Source organism: Oryx dammah, unplaced genomic scaffold, assembly GCF_014754425.2.
Source record: "Oryx dammah isolate SB20612 unplaced genomic scaffold, SCBI_Odam_1.1 HiC_scaffold_26, whole genome shotgun sequence".
Taxonomy (NCBI): domain Eukaryota; kingdom Metazoa; phylum Chordata; class Mammalia; order Artiodactyla; family Bovidae; genus Oryx; species Oryx dammah.
The window spans coordinates 92,319,388-92,326,698 of NW_024070210.1; the positions used below are offsets into that span (position 1 = coordinate 92,319,388).

General features: G+C 39.6%; 1 non-coding gene across 1 annotated transcript; it reads right to left on the bottom strand.

Moving 5' to 3' along the window:
• Positions 1 to 4,417: 4,417 nt before the first annotated feature.
• TRNAC-ACA lies at positions 4,418 to 4,490 on the bottom strand. The gene has a single exon. It is a non-coding gene; the product is annotated as a tRNA-Cys (tRNA).
• Positions 4,491 to 7,311: the final 2,821 nt, after the last annotated feature.

The window sequence follows — 7,311 nt, forward strand, 5'->3', positions numbered from 1 at the left end:
AATTAGAATAAACATATTATAGCTGATATAAAAAGGTACAATTAGTTTCTTGACATTTTTTAGAATGATAAAGCTAACAAGCAAAAATAAATCTGACTGGTATTTTAACAGAAAACTTAGAGAACACTGATGTCTTACCTGAAGTCTCGCTAATAAAATTTCAACATGATCAACTGGATCTCTAAATCATACTTATTTTATCAAATCAGAACTATATCTGGCTTCCTTAATGGCTTACAAAGGGCTTCACTTCATTCAAGACTGCAATGGACCATCCCCCCCACCCCCACCCCAAACTGTTTTGCTTGTTTCGGTATAACACCCTGCGCAACTAGTGTTCTTTGAAACATACTTTAAAACATGCTGATGTGGATAAAACATGTTTAGCTACTGTTATCTTCTCCTTCTGCACCTTTGTTAATGATATTTGGTCACCTTTCTTTTCTCAAATTCTCTGTGTAATTAAGGGGTTTGCACCAATGTTTTCTCTCCTTTAATGGATCGTTTTAGCATGGAAAAAAACAGCCAATCTTTTTGAAATTAAAATTCACACTTTCAATGAAAATAGCCCAATTTCTTATCCTTGTGTACTTTTAAAACTTTCCACATGTCTTTGTAACAGACACGGACTCCTCCGGCTTCAGATCTACTGTGAAGATCTTGGATGAGGTTAAACACGTTCCTCTTCAGAAATCTCCTTCTTATACTAACCCAGGCTTGTGTCTCCAGAATGCTCCTCTACTTGGGAGGCTTTTAAAGCATGTTTGTCTATCCCTGCTACTGGTCCATTATCATCTGGGAACACGATGTTTTGTAGGGGTCCTCGAGCTGAGGAACATGCCAGAAGCTTTTAGACTTCAGTCCTTCCAAGTGCATCAAATTTCAGTGGTTTTTTCCTTCATCAATATTTTGTCTGTGATCCTTCTGTTTCAACAAGGTTTCCAGTGACAGCAAAGAAGTCAAAATAAAGCCTTTTTTTCCCAGCATTTTGTTTTAGTCAGTCAACTGAGAGTTTTTTGGAAAGGCAATTTAAATTTTAATTAAAACCCAGGGCTCACAGGAGGGCTTGTAGATTAGATTCTATCCATGTAGAAAGAAAATAAGCATAACTCACAGCATAACCCAGTGTTGTTCTGCTTTGCAATTGATCAAATAATATTATGCCAACATCTTCTCCATCACTGGAGGCTAGTTATTAATGTATTTTTTTGGTAAAATGTTCAAAATAAAATGTTTCAACCACACTAAAAGTTATTAAAAACAACTTGACTTTCAATTAACTAAGCAAACAATTACATAAGATTTTATGCAAAAGACCAATACTGTGTGAAAGACAGTAGAGAAAATACTAATTCTTATGTCCAAGAGCTCCTTGATTTGTAGTTCCACAAAATAAAAATATTTTGCCTTGGGGACTTCCCTGGTGGTCCAGTGGCTAAGACTCTGCAGTCCCAATGCAAGGGGCCTGGGTTCAATCCCTGGTCAGGGAACTAGATCCTACATACTGCAACTAGGAGTTCACATGACCCAATGAGGACTGAAGAGCCCATGTGCTGCAACTGAGACCCAGCACAGCCAAACTAATTAAAATTTTCTTTTACCTTTCAAATACAGATTTCCAAATAGGCGGGAATAAAATGTTTTAAAATTCTTTTACATAACATGTTATTATAACCAAGCAGCATTTTGACAAGTTTTGTTTACAAAACTTTCTAGGAAGTGACCAGGTTGCTGTTCATTTCAATAACACGCATCGACTTCTTTTCAATGTAAAAATGAAGACGAGAACATAAGACAGCTGCAAACAGGGTTGCAATCAGCAGATGAGATGGAGACCACTTCAAAAGTGGCCTTCTTCTAGAAGAGTCCCTGCTATGGCACCATCAGAGGGGCAGCTCGTGGATGAGATGTCCAGAAGACTGGGTAACACACTTACTGTGATTCCACTGACAGTAAGTTACAATACTTATTCAAATAATTTCACTGGCAGAAATACCATAGCTCAAAGTGTATCGCTCTTAAATCTTAAATAATCTTAAATGATGCTTAGTATGAGTGGAAATGTTAAGAGAAAAGTGGGCAGATGCCAAACATGAATACTTCCACAGATTAAAAGTAATTTGAGGAGGCACATCATTTTACTGATGACACAAAAACAATCATAGAAAGAATAACGGCTTATATTTATCAAGCAGCATATGAAGAGCATTGCCATTACCCCACTGAATCACACAGCAATTGTATCATGCAAGCACTATCATTACTTATCTCCATTTACCCATGAAGGAATGAAGGTTAACGAGGTTCAGCAGCTTGACCAAGGTCACACAGTTACTAAGTGACAAGGCCGAGGCTGGAATTCAAGTCTGTCTGATGGCCAAGGCCAGTTCCCAATCGCCTTCTGCAGCTCTCTCATGGGATAATGTGTTCTTAAAGCAAAGTTCACATTAGCCTTTGGGTGATTCCTCTGGGGAAATGGAAAAGCTAAATTGATTTGCTAAAAAAACAGAAGCATCTGGCCAACTTGAACTTCAGATTTTGCATTTATAGGTTCTGAGGTTACTGTTTAAAAAACAGAGCTGCCATAGCTGCTAAAATGCCTTTGAAAAAAGCACCAGCAAGAACCCATCACCTCGCTCACTACCACCACAAACAGCAATGAAACACTCTCTTATGGTTCAAAACCTTCCTTAGTTTGTTTCAACACCAAATTTAAGCATGGCCCCTGCCAACGGGCCTCCTGTAAAATATCCAGAGGCTCTAGTTCTGGCTAAGGTGCAGTAAGCACACTCCATTCTGTCTCTCCAATCTAATGCAACTATAGAACCAGTGAGAAGTCATGGGGCAGTTATTTGAGAACCTTGAAAAGTAAAGAGTAGCAAGTGGGCTGGAGAAGACAACCAGAACTCAAAGCACCTTTGCACTGGTAGTGACTTGACCATCTTCCCCCCTCCTGGTACCCTTGGACTGTATTCGGTGCAGACTGAAAACCATCAGTGCTCTCACACAGAACTCCAGAAGAAGCCCTACTTTGGCTCAAAGAGTGGGAAAGGGATCTGCTAACACTTGGAGGAGGAGGAGCCTACATTTTTTCCATCTTTTCCCGCTTTCTCTCACCCCAGCCTTCAAGCTGCCCTGCGACAATAGCAGTAGCAATCCATATGAAACAAAAACTCTAAAGGATGAGAACTTTCCTTTTCAGTCTGAGAAGCTGTGATCTGAAGAAAGTGATCAAATCTCTGTTATTCTTTTTTAAACTATCATTGCTTGGCTACAAATGTGGCCACAGTCACAGGAAAGGTATAGCAGAATGAGGTAAATAAAGTCCCAGACTCCTGGACAGAGGATCAAAAGGGAGAGCCCTGGGGAGCTAGAAAATACCAAGAGATTGCAAAGAAGGAAGATCTTGGAAAAGAGAAACCATAAACTTGTTTATGTACTCCTGGGGTCACTTCCAAGTTACACACACATGGATCTCACATTAAACGGCAGAGCTAGACTTTGAGAACTAAACTATGAGATAGATCAGCTCTGAGGTCACAGGCTGGCCACTGGGTGGCATACACACCAGACATAAGCAAAGAGCACTGTATGGGCTTAAAAAATGAAACTTACATTGAAACTGCAACCCACAGAAGGCTGGTAAGAACTTACAGCTGAAACCCTGCTGGGTTGATTCCCTGTTGAAAGAAAACTATCAGGATCTGACGTAAGACTTAATGAAGACACTAAGGTTCCTTGCATAATGCAATCCAAAATTCCTAAGAACCAATAAAGTCACAACTTGTGTGGGAAAACAGAATCAAAAGATGCTAACATCAAGAGACAAGGGTGTTAGAATGACTTGACAAAGACGTGAAAACAAGTTTAATAAAATATGGTCCAATAGGTAAAGGTTAACGTTAGAAGGGAACAGAAAGGTACAAAGTCAAAGTAAACAACAGATGATACAATGAAGAACCAAATGGAAGTTTTAGGATTGAAAGATAAAACAACCAAAGTACAAAAACTAATTAAACAGGCTCAATATCAGAATGGAGGTAAAGGAAAGAGTCAGTGAACTTTAAGACAGATCAATACAAATGATCCAATCTGAACAGAGAGGGAAAACTAAATAAATGAACAGAACCTCAGAGAACTGTGGAGCAATAACAAAAGGTCAAACATCATGTCACGGGAGTTTGAGAGAAAACAGAAAAAGTCTTTGAAGAAACAATGGCTGGTAGCTTCCCAATTTTGGTGCATTTTGGTGAAATCTACATAGTCCAGAAACTTAAACTCTAAACAGGAGAAGTGAAAGTGAAGTCGTGTCCGACTCTTGGAGACCCCATGGACTATAGCCTACCGTGCTCTTCCATCCATGGGATTCTCCAGGCAAGAGTACTGGAATGGGTTGCCATTTCCTTCTCCAGAGGATCTTCCTGACCCAGGGATTGAACCTGGGTCTCCTGCATTGTAGGCAGACGCTTTACCATCTGAGCCACCAGGGATAAACATGATAAACCCCAACAAATCCATGTCCAGAAACAATGGAATTAAACTACAGTAATCTAAAGACTGAAAAAGTCTTAAAAGCATTCAGAGAAAATGTTGCATTATTTATAGAGGATTCAAAGACAAGATTTCTCAGCAGAAACCACGAAGGACAGAGGGAAGTGAAGCAGCATTTTCAGAATGCTGAAAGAAAAGAATTGACAATCCAGAATTCTATATTCAGTGAAAAGGTCCATCAGGAACTAATGTTTTCTCAAGCAAAGGAAAACTAAAAGAATTAGTTTCCACCAGAACTTCTGTTTTTAAAAAAAATTTTTTTTCCTAAAAGAAATCCTTCAGACCTAAAGGAAATAATACCAGAAGGAAATCTGGAAGGTTAGGAACAAGGAAGAGCAACCGAAATTGTAAATATCTAAGCAAATAGAGTCAACTACTATTCTCCTGAGTTCTTTAAAATATGTTTGACAGTCAAAAGAGAATTTTCCAGCATCTGATGTATGTGAACCTAATACAGAAGAAAACTATAACAGAAAAAGGGTAGGATAAAAGGACCTATATGAAGTTGTCGTCATTTTCACTCGAAGTAGAACAATGTTTCTACTTGCAAAGAAATATTGTCAAAAGTATAACATGTAACTTTAAAGTGAATACTAACAAGTTTTCAATAACCCAAAGAAAGCAGAAAAGAGGAAATACGGAAATAAAAGAATAGAGGAAACAAACAGGATACAAATAATAAATCTGTAGATCCAAACTGAGACGTATCAATAGTGCATTAAATATAAATGGCCTAGACAGATCAATTAAAAGACAGATTGTTCGAGTTGAATAGTATTAGAAAATATATACTTTATAAACAAAAGCTATCATCCCTGGCCAGTACCCTCCAAATAAAGACTATACTGTTCTGGCTGTGAAGGAGATAATGAAGTGAAGTGAAGTGAAAATCACTCAGTCACGTCCAACTCTTTGAGATCCTGCTGGAATGGGGAGCCATTCCCTTCTCCAGGGAATCTTCCTGACCCAGGGATCAAACCCAGGTCTCCCACATTGCAGGCGGATTCTTTACCATCTGAGCCACCAGGGAAGCCCAAGAATACTGGAGTGGGGAGCCTATCCCTTCTCCAGGGGATCTTCCTGACCCAGGAATCGAACTGGAGTCTCCTGCACTTACCAGCTGAGCTACTAGGGAAGCCCCGAAGGAAATAATAGTAGCTTCAAAAATGGTCCCTCTCAAACAGAGATACCCTTCATTGCTGGAGGGGCATGATTTTATCCTGGTTACCAACTGTGCCATTTTATTTGGAAATATCTCATTGCACTCCATTAATGTTACTGAATTTTCTGTAATGTTCTGAATTTTCTGTAATGTTTTCCATTTTATTTGTGATATGAGACTATTTTTCCTACCAAGTAAATTAACCTAAAGAGATATAAACAAACATTGACCAAAAAAAAAAAAAAAAGATTGTTAGAACAGACTAGAAACACATGATCTGACCATATGCTGTCTATAAGAAATAGACTTCAGATGCTGGTAGGTTAAAAGTAAAAGGATGGAAAGAGAAATTCCATGTCAACTCTGATCAAAAGAAAGGAAGAGTGATTGTATTAACATCGGTCTAAGTAAACTTCGGATCAAAGAAAGTTACCAGGGATTAAAAAGGGACATGACATAATGATAAAAAGGTCAATTCACAAAGAAGACATAACAATAGTAAGCTTGCAATCACCAGATGACAGTGCTGCAAAACACACAGAGTAAAAACTGACAGAATTAAAAGGAGAAACAAACAAACCCACAATTAGAGTTGGGAGCTTCACCTCTTTTGGTTTTCAATAAAATACTAGGCAGAACCTCAGCAAGGATGCAGAGGAGCTGAACAACACCAAAGAGCTGGACCCGGCGGACATTAAAGAACACTTTCCCTAGAAGATATCCCATTTCTTTACTTGGCTTTGCAGAAAAACTTCTCAAAATAGTGTTCTAAATTTGCTGTCTCCAATTTCTCTCCCTTACTCCTTAAGCTGCTCTAAGCAGATTTTTGCCTCCATCACTGTGCGGAAACTGTCCTGGTCAAGCTCACCCTCATGTTTCTAAATCCAATGGTCCAGCATCCGTCCTCATCTTACTCGATCAAAGCACAGGGCACGGTTGCTGACTCCATCCTCTTTGAAACACTATTTTTTCACTGGGTTTTCAGGTTACCACCCTACCTTCTTCCTACCCAGGGATTACTGCTGCTGCTGCTAAGTTGCTTCAGTCGTGTTCGACTCTGTGCAATCCCATAGACAGCAGCCCACCAGGCTCCCCCGTCCCTGGGATTCTACAGGTAAGAACACTGGAGTGGGTTGCCATTTCCTTCTCCAATGCATGAAAGTGAAAAGTGAAAGTGAAGTTGCTCAGTCGTGTCTGACTCTTTGCGACCCCATGGACTACAGCCCACCAGGCTTCTCCGTCCATGGGATTTTCCAGGCAAGGGTACTACTTCCTACTAAACTCAACAGATTGGATTCCTCCTCAGCTCAGTCTCTAAATGTTGGATGCCTTAGGACCTAGTCTGGCCCTCAGATCTCTTCTGTCCACTTTCACTCCCTTAGTAATCCCACCCAGGCTCACAGCTTTAGGTGTCATCTGTGTACTGATGACTTTCAAACATGTCAGTGGGAAGGACCCTGCCCCTGAAATCCAAGCCTGTACATATTTCACTGCCTTTGCAGCCTCTCCACAGAGCTATCTATAAGTCAACTCTAACTTAATGTATTCAAGCCTGATCTGAATACTATCATCTCTTTTTAAAAAAAGTACTTCTCACC